The sequence below is a fragment of the Salarias fasciatus genome, chromosome 22 (assembly GCF_902148845.1).
Source record: "Salarias fasciatus chromosome 22, fSalaFa1.1, whole genome shotgun sequence".
In the NCBI taxonomy this organism is placed as follows: domain Eukaryota; kingdom Metazoa; phylum Chordata; class Actinopteri; order Blenniiformes; family Blenniidae; genus Salarias; species Salarias fasciatus.
Genome location: NC_043765.1, coordinates 16,647,933 through 16,664,741, shown reverse-complemented (window position 1 = coordinate 16,664,741; position 16,809 = coordinate 16,647,933). Strand labels below are relative to the sequence as shown.

Genomic DNA, 16,809 nt, shown 5'->3' with positions numbered 1-16,809 from the left:
CTCGCTGCACTGGGGCCACACACACACACACACACACACACACTCACTCACTCACTCCTACACACCTGCGCTCTCCCACACACACCCACACTCTAAGGGTGTTGATGGCCATGCTCTGGCTGTCAAGAGGAACGGAACAGATCAGTTCCCACAGGTTGTGTGTGTGCGCGCGCGCGCGCGTGTGTGTGTGTGTAATCGATGTCTCATCTTTGTTCCATTTGCTCCAGACAGCTCCATGTATGATAACCCTCATGTTATCAGAGAGAGAGGAATGGTTGCTTAGGGAATATCACCTGACACCCTATTTGTTGGGAGATTTTCATATTGTGCCTCACACAGCCCTCCATCTGCTCAGAAAAACTGCACCATCACATCGGGGGTGTCCTCGCTGGCTTGAAAAATTACACTTCACTTTATGAGGCATTAATTGGAGTTTAAAAAAAAAAAAGGATTCTTCACACATGCCACGCGGCGCCTGCCAAACAGTCAGATCTATCAACAGGTATGAAAGCTGGCCTTGAATCAAACTCTGCTCTGACACCACAGGCAGCTTGCTAAAGCAACAACAGGGCCAGAACCGGCAGTCTGAGCCAAAGTCAGACCTGCTACACCTGATTTATCTTCATGATCTGGACGTCTTTGTTGACGGCTTCATCTCGCACAGGTTTGTCCTTCCAGCCTCAGTGTGTGTCTCTTGTGTTTTTTGCACCTTGAGGCGTCTATTTTGTGCAATGTTGAAATCAGCATCACGTTCCGCGGATACAATCTCATCCGGAACAATTCAGAAGTTGCAAGTAAGCGCTACTTGACTTGAGTAAATCTTCCAGTATCTGTTCTTCATTGAGTTTTGTTTTCAAGGATTTTTACTCCTTAAATCTTAACTCAGACCTACTTTCTCTACATTGTAAATACAGGTCTATTGTTTCTTTCAACCTCTGCTGTTTAGATGTGATCAAGTCACACTGATGACTGAATGCCTGTTTACGTGTCAAAAAGTGTATATCCACAAGAAAAAAAAAAGGTTAAATTATATTTATTTTCCACAGCACTGTCTCTAATTCATTGCCATGGGGGCAACCAGCTTATTGCACTTGTGCACAGATGTGTAATTATCAGCACTTCTCCTTAGGTAATGGATGTGAGTACTTATTGTCACCTCTCAAAGTGTGAAGCTGAGATTACAAACCTCACACCCTGTGGCTTTCCCTCTGGTCTCTGATTCACTGAATCAAAGCAGTCAAGCCAAAGTTTGGAGACAGGCTCATCTTCACAGATAAACAAAAAGCAGTAGCCTTTCAAAAGTAAAGGCTGTGGGCCGCGTCTCAGAGGCCTCCGTGAAAGCTTAGGATCGCCGTGGTGGAGCGAGCCACCGTTTGAAATTAATTACGTCCACTCTGAATGTATGTTGATGTCTTGATAAAAAGCATTGTTGCATGGCTTTGCTTTCTTGTCTTTCTCTGGGTGTTTGGTCGGGTAATGACGATTCAAACTGTAATCCTTAAACACACCGAGCCCTTCTTCACAGACTGAGCACAAGGTTTCACCTTCGACTCTAGCGAATGGATATCCAAATGTCCATGTCTTGTTAAAAAAAGACACCATTTTTTTTTCCTTTTTCAGTACAATATCGGCAGATCTAAATTGTTATCAGTGAAGTAGATGGAAGCACACTTGCAGCCTCAACATTTTGAAAAGTATTTTTACAGGGACGGTCAATGACAGCGCAGGACTGAGTCAACAGCAGGATCTGTCCCCCGACCGGTCCCGAGTACGGCCCTCCAAATCCACGAGTGGCCACCAACTGTCCTCAACACACAGCAGCATGTTCCATCTGAACGCCGCCTTGCTCTGTTTGTTAAACTGACGGCGTAACATGTGTTTTGGATTTATATAAGGCACCAACAACCACTTGGCTGCTCCGAAGAGGGTAAAAAGAATAATATCAAAACTGAACACAATTGATTAAATTCAAAAAGCCTATAACAAAAATCCTTGTAATAGAAGAAGTGGTTGAAAAGAATTACAAAGCAGACTTTTTCATTTTCAGGGAGAAATGAAACTGGGTCACTCAAGGACGAAGAATCTCAATTTTTCTCTCTATCGCTACTTCTCAACCACCCCTGCAGAAAGCAATCTGTCTTAGGAAGAAACAGAAAAGAGAGATACGGAGAGAGAGAGAGGGGAGGGGGGCAAGAAAAAAGAAGTGAGCAAATTATTACTAGTGAATAAAATTTTGTACTAACAGCTTAACGGCTTGATATTACCCACTGCAGCCACGTGCGCGCGCGCACACACACACACACACACACACACACACACACACACACACACACACACACACACACTCATTCATGCGGATACAGCCGAAGGGCTGACTGATTCTCTTCACACTGTTACATGTACCCTCATAATGACACGCACACACACACACGCACACACACACAGAACACCTACAGCTGGCAAATACCAAGACCTTCAAAGTGAGAGCACTTAGTCATCGCTGAGGAAAAGAAAGAAAAAAGGGCAGAGGAATGGGATGGGGGGGGGGGCGATCAAGGTAGGCGGGGGGGTTGAGAGAGAGAGGGAGAAGTGGGGATCATTAGAGAAATAGTGGGAAGCATTCACTGACAGAAAAAAGAAAATCATGAGAGGAAATCCAAAGCACAGATTTCCTCTTTTGCTTTTGTTGTTTCTTCTTTCATTAGTTTATCTCCCGCTATATCTACTGTCTCATCTCATCTCAGCAAGAAAACAAACAGAAACAATCAAGACCCTACAGGTTGGAGAGGAGTGAACAGGAGGGAGCAGAGGACAGATCCTGATTATTTTCATCAGTAAGATGTGACAGAAAATCCAACACAGTCAGACTAAAAGTAGAAACTCGATGACATATGTTCTTTTTTTATGTTGCCGTCTCTCTCGGTTTCTCCCAGACAAGCCTGTATGGTTATGACAACATGCTATCACACAATATGTGGTTTTTAAACATGTACAAAGTGATTCATATATTTGTGCAGCAACACTTAAATGCTCCCTCTAGTGGTTCAACACTTCTACTGTGGATCCTGTATATACTGTATGAGCATTAAGGTGACACAGATTATCCACACAGAACCAATAAGTCAATATGTCTTGACAGATTATTTTTCTGGTGCCTATTTTTATTGTTTTTACCGGGTGTCGGATTACTGACAGCAAGAAAATCTGAAGCGGGGTGAAAAAAACTTCTCAGAAACTCAAACAATAGCAATATGACACTTGATTTGCATTTAAAGCTGCCTGATATAAAATGGGCATAATGACTGCTGTACATTAGGTGGTGGAGCTGCATCACTGCAGCGTGGCTTATACTGTAGCTCTCATTAATGTCATTAAGTCAGAGTAGTACTTCCTGTTCCTCTGACTCAATACTCCACCTTGTGATGCAAAAGTGTACTGGAAGACCGAACTGAAAGTTGTGAAATGTGGCGACTTTAACAGAAATAACAACAAACAATGGAACTCTCCCTAAGATCACATCATGACTGCTTATTTCCATCTCATTCAGTTAAGTATTTTAAGTTTAGGCGGCTTTAGATGGACTAAAACACTAGATATTGTACATTTTGGCAGCATTGTGTGACTTTTATGCATCGAAGAATCCACCAAGTCCAAACTGCAGTTACATTTCTGTTGAATAATATAGCACAACTGTGAGAGTGCAGAACACATTCATAGAAAAAAATACAATAACAAAGATGTTGCTGAAGACCTCACTTGGCTTTTTTTTTATAGCCACAGTAAGATTGTAGTCAAACACATATTTCCACATGTTGCTCAGCACTGTTCACATGATAACATTCAGGAGTTGTGTTGTTTTTATTGCTACCAGCTGCAGGGTTCACCAGTTTTTTGGCAGTAACTGATTATCTGTCCGGTTTGATTTTGAAATCTGATATCATCTCACGTCAGTGTTGACAGCTCTGAGCTGTGGCTGCACGGGTGTGAACTCCTTGAAGCATTAACACTTCCTTCACGGACTGATGAAACGCACTGCTGGCTCCAAGACCGGAAGAGTAACACGCTTAAGAAAACTAAGAGAAGCCATTAAATTAACTATTCACTTAACTATCAAACTGCTGTGCCTGTTGCAGAGTCTTCAGATGGTCCCCAGAAAATGGTGCAATTCAACATGGACAAATTTATTGGACAATTACAATTGGTGAAGTCAACCTAAGGGCCAGATTGTGGTACAAAAAAACAGCAAAATACTGCAAGTAGTATATGCAAAATGATTAATGTGCTATTTCATTCATGATGCCTGAGATCACTGACATTATTTTTTAATTGGTTTTGAATAAGCTTGAAAATGAGGGGATAATCAACTCAGCCTACAGCAGAGATGAAGTTAAGTAGGTGGGATGCATATTTTCAGCTGGCCCGCCAAAACTTCTATGTGTGGACTTCAGTATTCAACAGATTCTGTGTTGAGTCTCTTCTAAAATCTTCCAGACTGCATTTTGGGTTATTTCTTGTGCTGCTCTGACATATTTGATAACTTCCTCCATCCAGCTCCTCAGTATCACATTTCATTGTTGCTTACGAGCGTCGGCACCCCATCCGATTACTTCGCGGCATTATTCCGAGTTGATCACCACCCTGGAGAACTAACTTTAAGGAATTAGGCCTGGGGAAAATCTATTTCCCCTCAACGCGCTTCTTCCACATTGTCATTATAATCGGTATTTGCTGGTTCTTCCAAAGTAAAATCACAGCACTCGCGACTCTGAAGCTGCACTGTTACAAATCCTTTAATGCTGTACGGAGCATTACTCTATCTCCACTCTCTGACTGAGCAGCCGCACAAAGGACCGCGCCGGTTAAAAAGCACCGGCAGTTATCTCAAAGATACCAATCCGGCTGAACTAAATAAATACCGGTAGCGAAACATTTTGGACACAGATGGAGTAAAGAGTGTGTAAATACACATTTCAGCTCAATTACACTGCAGACAACTGAGTCCCGTATTTGCTCTTACAGTAAGTGCGCGAGCAGCGAGTGTGAGCGAGTGTACTGACTTCCCATCAGCTCAGAGTGAGGCGTTAGGATGAGGACAGGAGACACACACACACACACACACACACACACACACACACACACACACACACACACACACACACACACACACACACACACACACACACTCACACACTCACACACTCACACACTCACACACTCACACACTCACACACACACACACACACACACACACACACACACACACAGCAACAATGTTATGACAATAACTCTGAATTTTACAGCTCACTGTAGTTGCACATCTGGATAGCATCAGGACACACAGGCACAGAGAAAGACACACACATGCACACACAGACAGACACACACATGCACACACAGACGCACACACACACACACAAGCGGTGTAAGAAAGAAGTAAGCGAGATGATGTCGGGGAAGAGAGATGGTCTGAATTTAAAAAAAAAAAAGAGACACACATATTGCCAAGAGAAGGGCAAAAATTTCTCAAGCCTCCCTTCAGTTTATTCCCCTTTCTGTTTCTTCCTTTCTGTTCCCGTTGTCTCTTCTCTAATCCTATACGACAAAGACACAGAACACAAATCTGCTCATTGGCAGACGGAAAACTACATGTTTCAACTCAGAGAGAGAGAGAGAGAGAGAGAAAGGGAGAGAGAGATTGACTGTTGAGCACTGGTTGAGATGATTTATGAGGTTGGAATCTGTGCTGGAACATATGTAGACACTCCTTGTCTTCCCTTCATTCTTTCTCGTCTTCACCGCACGCGCGCACACGGTCCAAATTTTAGCAGAGCATTCTGAATCTTAGACCCTTCTATCAGAGGAGTTATTAAACCTGTTTATATACTCCGTTTTCTACATTGGTTTCTGTCATATTGCCTTACAGAACCTCAGTTACAAGTTTCCTGTGAAAGAGGAAGTGAGGCGTACAGTTCCTGAAACACACCTGCAGCTGTCGTACCTGTTAAATGCAGCAGTGGTTTACCATGTCTAATTTACCGGTGTTCTCATATCTTCATTTTTCATCATGGTTTGGTCCAAAACAGGAAACGCGCCTCCCCTCCGAATATAATAAGGCTTCTATACTGTCCATGATCATAGGTCACTTATATAATCTAAGTTCTATATCAATGGCTTCATTAATTGAAAAGCCAGGGAACATTTTTGGGAATTACAGCTCCAGCAGACAATTTTTCTGTCATTCTTCAAACCACACTGGCAGAAACAAATGATTTTTCCGTGGCTGCTCTGTGAGGTGCGCTCACATCCAAGAGTCTTTCACTCAACATCTGTTCAAAATAAATGCGACCACAGGAGAGGTAGCGCTGCGGTAAGTACTTCTGTGTGTTACGGTGACCCACAATGATCGCCGGAGCCGAAACAATTATTCCATTAATCTGCAAAACAATCAATCTGGTGACGACTATTTGTCACAGATGTTTAATTCACCAAATGATTCATCAAAAGCAGAATCAGCGCCCGAATCGGTGATGTTGCACGAACCGACTCCACGCGGCGAACAAACTGGATGTCACCTTGGGCTTTCCTTTAAAGTGGAAAAAATAAAAAAAGAGAATCAATCAGTAAGAAAAATAAACACTAAATGAGCAAAAAAAAAAGGAATAATGTGAAGTCATGCCTATGAGAGCCTCAAGAACAAAAAGTAGGCCATTTGAATAATTATTGCAAGAAAATAAGGAAAAAAAAATATCCAGGAGCAATATTGTAAGGGTTTTAAAAAAATAAAGAGTAATTATTGGCCTTATTACAGAAGCACTGACGCAAAGAAAGTTATTGACAGAAAGGAAATGGAAGCAAAAAAAAAAAGAAAAAAAAAAGAAGTGGACAAAAAGAATGAAGCAAGTGGAAAGTAATGAGGGATAACTGATGCACATCGCACAAAGTTAAATAAAGGGAGAAAGAAAAAAACGAAAGGAAAGAGAGAGAGAGAGAGGGAGGGAGATATTTTCAGTATTTGGCTGACGGGGACGAATGAGTTGATTCAGTAATGTGACTCTCTCTTTCCCTGCCTATCAGTCGCCCTCCCCGGTTCCCATAGTAATCATTCCAACCTGATTGCTCTGATCCCGCCATTCTATTTGTCATTAAATACGAGGCGCGCACACACGTACAAACACACATTACCACGCATGGACACACATACACACCGGGAGACAGAAACAAATGCCATTTAATCAAATTGTATAAATAAATAAAAGGTTTTTATTTCCCATAAGTCCATCTGGTCCCCTGCTTCTCATCACACGCACAGCCTTCATCTGCTGGTCAATAACACTCACCCACACACACACACACTGGTGTACGCACCCATGAACACACACTCTAAATCAAAGGCACGGATGACCACACACATTGGCCGGTGAATCTAAATGTAGATGAGTTCAGTCTGCCAGAACGACTGGCGGCGAGAAGAAACCTTTATCAAGCGAAATCTATTTGTTTTCTGTTATTTCGCTGGCGGTGGTCGGCCATCCTATCAATCGGTTGGGCAAAAAATGTTATCGACGTGTGTTCCTGCGCTTTAATTTCACAGCGCTCCGCAGTTTAGCTTCAAATGAGACTCCGCTCTCGGATTTTGTGCTTCGGTAATGTTGCGCTGTCAAACAGCTGAGAGCAAAAAAAAAAAAAAAAAAAGAAAGAAAGAAAGAAGAAAGAAACAGGACTCCACACAAACAAAACCCAGGAGGATGGGAAATTAAAACAGAAAAAAAAAAAAAAATGCTCTCCGTGCTCTCACTCGCTGATTCTTTGATGAGTTATAGCTTTCAAGCGAGCAGTGGCTTCTGTTATTCCTGTCTCTCCTTCTTTATTTAATGCTGTTAGGGACAGAATGGGATAATCTGAAGTCTGATGCAACACAGAGCACGGCGAGAAATATGCGCGAGCGCTGAAGTCACCTGTATTTTTACTTTTCGACTAGACTAAACCCGCGGTGGTGGTTAACCAAAAGCAGACATTGTGTCGGGACTCCTGTTCTTTTTCAGATCTCTTCCACAGTAACAGTTTAGATTAGACTTAATGCCCCTTTCACTGTAATGTTTTGGCTAGTCGCGCTCCACAGGGACTCGGCGGAGTCAGTTTAATTCACGTATCTCCCACCATTTGAGGGAAAACTGATCTGATTACAGGTTTAAAGGTGATAATCAGTATTGCAAGTGAGTAGTGAGTACAAGAAAGTGCTTTGCCAGCTATAGGAATTCACATTTGTTCCATTTGAAATAAAACGAGTGTGGATTCTGAGTTTCTCCAAAAAGTTTTCATTCCCCTGAGTAAGTTAGTACAGTTAAAAACACCTTTTTTTTATATCCAGTTTTATGACAAACTTTTATGGCGCTAATCAAAAGAGAAGCACACACTATGCTTGGTGTTAATCCTGATTGCTAATTCATCTGTGGAATTACTTTTGGGTGAAAATAATGGATCCAGCCGAAAGACGTGTACTAATGAGCCGTCGCTCCCTGCAACTCCCATCATACGTTTTACTGCACATGGGAGTCAATGTCACCTACAATTAAAAAGGAGCTGGAAAAAGTAGCGCGTGTTGCACAAAGCTGGATTTGTTATTTAATTTTTTTTTTTTTTTTAATTTTTCGGGAGAATCTGCAGCCTGAACGTTGGCGCATCTGACATTCAAAGAAATTTGATTCGAACATTGAAGGGAAAAAAAAGCTAGTCAATCACTGTCTACCCCCCAAAAAAACATATCTGCACACACGCGCGCACGCGGTCCGCCCTCCCCGTTCCCCTCCGCCTCCGCCTCCGCCTCTGAATGAATCGTTCCTTGTCTCTGAACTGATGGAGCGATAAAGTTGGTTTAAACAGCCGTAGACACACCGGCACACACTGCCGAGGCAGGAACATGTGTTTTACATCAGGAGCTCCCAGCCATACAAGAGCTAATGTTACCGTCCGTATGCATGTGAGCGCGCGAGTGTGTGTGTGTGTGTGTGTGTGTGTGTGTGTGTGTGTGTGTGTGCACGCGAGCGTGTGTGTGTTGGAACAAGGGGTGCAACATGTCTCTGCAATCTCCTATCAGCTTTTAATCTCCCTTCAGCAGAGAAGGGGTGGTGGTGGTGGTGGGGGGGGGCGCTCAGTGAGAGAAAGTGATAACCACTCAGTGAAATGGGGCGGGCGGGCGGGGGGGGGGGGGGGGGGGGGGGGGGGGGGGGGGGGGGGGGGGGTGTAGCACACAAACTTATCCCATATCTCTCCATCCTCCCATTATTCATTTGTTTTGCGAGGCTCCTTTGCTTTTTCCCTGCCTTAGGGGAGGAAGCAGGAGCGCGCAAGAAAGAAGTTGTCTACTTATGCGTGTGTGTTTGCGTGCACGTGTGTGTGTGTAAGTGTGATTTAACTGGTATTGTCTGAATACTGTGGGAGTTGACAATTCTCATTTTGGCTTCTTAGGTTACTTAGGAGGCCTGCGTTGCGAGCGGAGCAACGTCAACATTCATTCCTCACTTAGCGCCGCTTGCAGGGGGACTCAACAGTTATTATTTAGCTTGGAAATGGTCGACTTGCTGAGTTTGTTTAGGCCTTTCGCGGCGTCGGCGTCCAATTTGCAAAGCCGTAGCCTGCGTGACGTTCATGTTTGTTTAATAGCTGTCTCGAAGAGTTGTCTGTCCGGGGAAAAGGCGCTCGCGGCCGCAAACGCCGGAGCCTTGATTTTAATAACTTCCTCGCAGCTCATGAATTCACCACATGTTACTGTGATCACATCACATTTGACTGTAACACAGTGATGTGATGTGTTTGCATAAGCTGTTTTTTTTTTGTTTTTTTTTGGTAAATCAAGCTTTGTAACAAGAGCAGAAAAACAGTAAGTGTGGTCTTCATCGGGAGCGGACTGAAGCAGTGTTGAACAAATGCCAAATAAACTCATACTTTGAAACACGGAGCAAAAACAACAGGACATTATAGCATGAAAACTTTTGTATTCTACGGGGTTTCGATCTGGTTCAGAGCACGATACTGTGTGTTTGCACTCGCGCAAGTTCTGAAATACTCCACACCCAATGCTGTTTTAATGCAGCTCCGTCAACCAACATCAACTCCCCCTCAGTGGGGAGGAGCGAGGTCTGATAAAGAGCGACAACAGCAAAGCTCACTTCCAATAACGCACAAGATGACCAGCAATGCACCAGGAAAAGGAAGCCATCTGAAGTGTGTTCAAATCACATACGTTTGTTAGAGACAGTAAGTTGAACGCATCCAAAGCAAATAATATGTAAAATATATAAAATAATATATAAGTCGTGTGAATAATTCCATAAGTAAAGACTAAAGGAAAGTGCTCAGTTTCAGCATGTGCTCAATTTTACGTCATTTTTGTTATATTGTGAGAAATGTCTGCATTTGACATCATATCTCAGTGTGAATTTGTGCTGTTTAGGTTAAAAAATTCAAGTTCATTCATCCATCCACTTTTTTTTACTTGTCTTTTCACAATTTTCTTTTCAATTTACAACTTCTCCAGACATGCAAATAATAACAGATTGAGAAATGTCATTATCGAAAATCCTCATCAGGATAACTTGTTCACATTTTTGAGACACTAAACTAACAAAACATCCAAAGGAAGAGAAAGCAGAACATTTACTACATAGATTACCAAAAACAAAGAGACTAGAAAAGATTTTAAACAGTCTAATACCAGCGAATCACTAAGAGTTTTCCAGCGTTTTACCTCAAAACCAGATCACTGCTTATTGCTCAGTCGAGTAAACGTGATTTGCACCAGATTACTGAGGCCGTACAGTATAGGTTTCAACTTAAATGTAATAGGTGCAAAATGCTGCTGGGAGTTGGCTGCTAATGTTTATAGATTGGAGAGAGTGAAGAGAGGACTTGGAGAACTCAGCATTAGTTCTGCGGCTGCCTGAGCATAACAGGAATTGAATGAAGTACACGAGAGTCGTGGGTTTTCTAATTGTGTTAAGAAATATATGAAAAAGCACTTTGAATTTGTTATGCAATATCTGCCATGCTGCAAAAAGTAAATCCGAGATATTTGAAAAAAATGTTCCCACTGTGCATTTCTTTTCTAGCTGATATCACCTCCAGCGCACAGGTTTAGTCCAGACACAGTGTGAGAGTATAATACCATGTTGAGCATGTGTTCAGGGTAAAAAATAGGTATAAATGAAGTATAAAACGCATTTTGGTGGAGCAGCAGGCCTGGGATGAACAAAATGAGCAGAGAAATTGAAAATTGATTGCTGCTATTGTCTAATTCAACTTATTGTGGGTGATACTTGTCTGACACTCTGGTATTTTACTACAAATCCGTCACAGGGACATTCCTCAGTCCTTGAAATGTTCACACAATATGATGCACTGCAGACCGAAACCCTACATTATTCATTGTTACTTTCTCTGAGCGAACAGTTATAAAGCAGAAATATTAGTGAAGGATTTTCAAGGTGAGTGGTCCAAGACTGCGGAAATACAGCCAACTGATCACATTCACTTTATGAAACAAAGAAACAGACATAATCTCTTCCTCAAACGTGGCGATCGGTAGATAGCAGAGCAGCAGAGTGAAATTAGCTGACAGGATACCTGCCGCAGCACATCCTGTCACTATTAATGTGAGAAGATTGAAACCATAGCCAGCTTCTTCTTCTTCTTTTTTTTTTTTTTCATATTTGCATCTACAAACCAAATTGCTTCAGAAGTTTTGCACTGCTTGTGTTTTCCTCCAATCACGCGCAGTGTAACCGGCTGAATATTTACACAAGCATTAAATCTTACGAAATGTTAGTTGTCAGTCAGGCCGGCAACGCGGACAAAGACTGATGAGATCATCCCCGGTCGAGTGGCTCCGTCCGACTTGTAAATGAGCCGACCCTCCGAAAATAACTTCAAATATCATGTAGTGTTAAGGTCAGAGCAGGAAAACTCCTCCGCAGGATTTTCAACATTATGCATCACAACATTATTCAGCTCGGGAGGCTCCGGGGGCCGATGTGATTTACTGCTTACTGTTGCTTACTGCAGAAACACTGATTCTGAACACTGGCCAAGTCTGTGCAAGTATGTGTATGTGTGTGCGTGCGTGTGTGTGTGCGCACACTTTCAGACCTTATTAGGTTGTACTTGTGGTGATGCTTAACCCCACTCAGAGTTTGGCAGCTGCTCCCCTTTCTCTCTGTGTCTGCCTTCATTTCTCTCCTCTCCCTCACTGTCTTCCCTCTCCTCCTCGTATCTTTCTCATCTGTCCCGGCTCTTTCCTTCTCCCCCCTTTCTCTCTTTCCCTGGACTCACTCTCTCTCTCTCTCTCTCTCTTCCTACGTCGACGGCTCACTCGGTGGTCCTGAGGTAATGTCCTGCTTGTTTCCTGGTTAATCTGCAAATAGTGGGCTTAAAATAATGGTGATCTTTCACATATGTTTGCAATGTGCGTGAGAATGCACATGCACGTATTACTAATGCATGCTTTGAGGACTGATCCAAGCAATATACCACAATTCTTAGTGAAATAAAGTACTTTGTTTGGTTCTGGCAACAAGAAAGAGCAACAACAACAGAAAAAAAAAGGCTAAATTAACAAGACAAGATGAATTGAAGCCATACGGTAAGTTTGGATGAAACTGAACATATAACCCGCGCTGAAGTGAAAGATTATCCTTTAAATTGTGATAAATGTTTAAAAGAGGGCAGATTCAATAACAGTGTAAGTAAACAGTATACACAATGAACGCAGCTGTTTTAATAGTAACATTTAACTTCATACCTATGGGAAAGCTGTACATACACCTCAATGAAATGGTTAGAAAAAAAAATTCCAATAGCATTTAAACTAATATGTCACGCTGCACACAGCCAGGAAGAAATCCCAACATGAACACTTGTAATGAGGACCTCCAGGGAACTGGTCTTTTACAACTTCTGCTTCTTGTCAATGAATTAAATGGGGAACTCCCAGTTCTATGGATACCTGGAACACACCAATAACTTGGTGAGTAGATGTGAAGAAGCAGAATTATCTTCTAAGATAATAAGTATGTTTCAAAAGGACATTAAAAAAAGCAAAAAAAAAAAACAAAAAACAAAACAAAACATGGATTCCTCTGCTTCATATCTATGTTTCTGTCGTCACTGCAGGTTTTTGCTTTGAGGGAGAAACTTGTTCCTAATCAGCCGGCTGTGTTAGATCAAAAGAATAACATGGATCCACTTTCACAGAGGACTTTGCCTCTAAAATGGGTTTGATCATATCAGTGACCCAACCGCCCCCCTAAAAAAATTAAAATAAAACTGGAAAAAAAATGCTGGATTTAAAGAGGATTTATCAAACTTGGCTTCAATATGAGAAAAAAATATTCTGGTACAGCTAGAAATGTTGTCTAATAATGAGCAACTTAAATAAAATACAGCGAAAGTAATGGATGCTTGCATTATGCAAAATCTGACTGCATAAGAACAACACTGTCCTGAGATCCTGAGGTGTTCCTGAAGCCAAAATCCTAAAGAGAAGTTTTCAAAAAAAAAAAAAAAAAAGAAAACACAACTCAAGGACATGTGAGCACACTGCTAATTAAGAGTGACACCGGGACACACACAGACGGGGGCATGCGTGCACGCACCCATTGTTAGGCTGCACCTGGTCTGTCCGGGAACAGGATAGATGGGACTCGGGGACCCGACTGTGTGAATGTTTGTGTCAGTGATTGTGAGTACACACATCCATTTGTGAGTCTGCACAACTTCAGAAGCCAAACATCTGCAACAGTGACGCACCTTCAAGTAGCACGCATGCACTTACACACACACACACACACACACACACACACACACACACACACACACACACACATTACGCCATTATTAAACGGATGTCTAGAAGCACATCCAGAGCGGTGTCTGTCTCTGCTTGTTCCCCTGTGAATCAACATTTCCCTCATTCTGCTTTACAGTTACTGGAGGCAAATGGATTTGTTTCTTTCAAAGTATTCACAGTTAAAGTTGGGTAAACAATCAAAATAAAAAAAAAAAAAGTAAAAAAAAAATGGAGAGAGAATGGTGTTGTCTGCAAAATTTTACTCCCCTGAACCTATTTACTTTGAAAAACAAAAAAACAACATGAAATCACTAAATCACTGTGATGACTCGTCTCAAGGTCACTCATGGCCTGCGTCTTTAGGCTTTAATCTTAAAAAAAAAACAATGCATCTTTATTAAAGGCATGTGCAACTTGGTAAAAGATGAAAAAAAAAAAAAACGACACTCGAGGGGCTTAACATTATGGCTGTTTTGTTTAAGCTTCACATCTGCACGGCATGTGTGAGGAGAATGGTGAGCGCTGTTGTTGATATTCACACAAAAAGCTCTACTGGTGTCAAATAAATTCATATTAAAAAGCAGTTTGGAGCCATAAATCCGAAGGAGACTTTTCACTACACAACTCAAAATGCATGCTGAGCCGACCTGTCTGAAAGGTCTGCGCTGCAAAACGTGTATTACTCCCGTCAAATTCAAAGTGAGTTAGTGTTTCTCATGAAAAGGGGAAATGTCAGGATCTGATGCGTTGGCTCAGTTCGACTGTGAATTGAACTCATGCATATGACGGGAGAATTTCAAACCCCTTCTAACCTGGTTGGAAGTGCATTTTTAAACACAGAAAGCAGACACACAAACACACACACACTCTGGGGGTAAACGAGTCCCGAACAGTAGTGCTGTTCGGGGTCCTGTTGTGTTGTACAGCCAGACAGACAGAGAGAGAGGGAGAGCGAGAGAGGAGCAGAACAAAAGAGAAATGGTCTTAAGGGAAATTGAGTGTACAAGATGCATCATGCCAGTGGAGCAGAATTCATAAACACGCTTGCACAGAGACACGCACACGCACACACACGCACTATTGGAGAATTCCTAATGAGTGAAGACCTCACCGGGGGACGCAGGAGGGGGGGGGGGAGGAGCTCCGGGTGAGACGGAGAGACCGTCAGCAATAAAGGGAGAAAAAGTGATGCATCGTTGTCTCGCTCTCTCCCCTTATCAAGTATGCATGGCACTGCCAACGTGTGTGTGTGTGTGTGTGTGTGTGTGTGTGTGTGTGTGTGTGTGTGTGTGTGTGTGTGTGCACGCGCGCGCGTGTGTGTGTGTGTGTGTATTATAAGTTTGAGGGTGGATGAGCGTTTCCACTGAGAGGAGTTTAAAGTGAAAATCTCCACTCTGCATTCCAGTCAGACACACACACAAGTACACTCTCTCTCTCTCTCTCTCTCTCTCCCACACACACACACACACACGTATAAATGCACGCACACAGTGATGGCACTGTTGGCTGCACGTGTTCGTGCCCAGGGCAATCTTGCTACCTTGCCAAGAGGGCCTTGGGCCGCCAAGGTTGCCATGGTTGTGCTTGCTCCCAAACACACACACACACACACACGCACACACAAACGTGCACACTCGTTCTCTCATGCACTCCGGAGTAGGGTGTGACTGGATGTCCTTAAGTGAAGTGGATTAAAGTGTCAAGATGACTGGTTGAGCTCCACCGTGCGAGCGTGCACATGCGCGTGCGCACGTACAGTATATTTTATGGAGTGTGCGTGAAAATGAACAATGCGCCTTTCTATTATTTCCTGAATGGGCTTTCCTGCGCTTTAGTATCGGCGGAGGCGTGGCGCTGTCACGATGACACAAATATCTCACACTCGACATCTGCCAAGACGCACTTAATATTTCAGGGAGCGTCGCACGATAATCGTCCTACGTAAAGGAACGAAAACATGGGCGCCGAACACCTCTTACAACTCATTACTTTATCACTGTGGTTTTTGGAAGGATCTCTACTAACGGACAACAACTTTCAAACTTTTTATCCACACCGAGATTTTTTTTTTTTAATGCAACTTTCCCCTTATTCTATTTTAGCACTTGGAGACACGTTTAAAAGTGTGTCTTCAGAACAGCAAGTCTGAGGCACAGGAGCCCGACACAGCAATCCGAAAACAAGACTGAAAGTAGTATGTTATGATAAAAAGGTGCTTCTGTAAGGTGTTTTTTTTTTTGTTTTTTTTTCATGATTTAGGGACGAATAAAACCCCAGAAAAGTCATTTGTAGCTATTTGTCACTGCAGCTTCAACCGTTTACTGGAAGCAGTTTTGCTCAAACTATTTACCATCATTTTCCCCTGCTTCTCTTTTCCTCGCGTTTGTCAAATTACATCAGTCACCATTACCGAGGCAAAGAGGCTGATTGTGTGAAAGAACGTCGCATTAAAAGAAGAGGAGGAGGAGAGGAGGGGAGAAAGGAGCAGGGCTTTCAAATTAACTATTGGTCAGGGGTCAGATGGACATTTAATCTAACCAATCAGCTTCCTAATTACACAAGCGCTGCCAGATCGGCATACCCTATGCATTTCTGTGTGTGTGTATGTACATATATGTGTGTGTGTGTGTGTGTGTGTGTGTGTGTGTGTGTGTAGCTGGCCCGTGTTGCGTGTAGAGGTCTTGTTGTAGCAAAACGAACATCTGGCCCCGATATTGGTTCCATGTGTGAACACACACACGCTCATGTATGTCTACACGGACGCATGTACGTGCACGCACACGCATGCGCGCGCGTGCGCACGCACTCCCCGCGGTGAATTGCTCCTGCATTACACTGTATAACAGAGAGAAAGAGAAGGATCGACAAGAACTGAGGGATTGGTTGCAAGTCCTGGCAGAAAAACACTCAAATCTAAAAAGAATACACACATGCCTCCACACACATGCTTCCAGTAGTGTGTGTGTGCG

The 16,809-nt window shown here is 42.8% G+C and overlaps 1 protein-coding gene across 4 annotated transcripts in view; it reads right to left on the bottom strand.

The window, feature by feature from the left end:
• Nucleotides 1–16,809, bottom strand: part of trps1 (trichorhinophalangeal syndrome I) — a 109,123-nt gene that overhangs the window by 23,838 nt on the left and 68,476 nt on the right. The window lies entirely within an intron of this gene.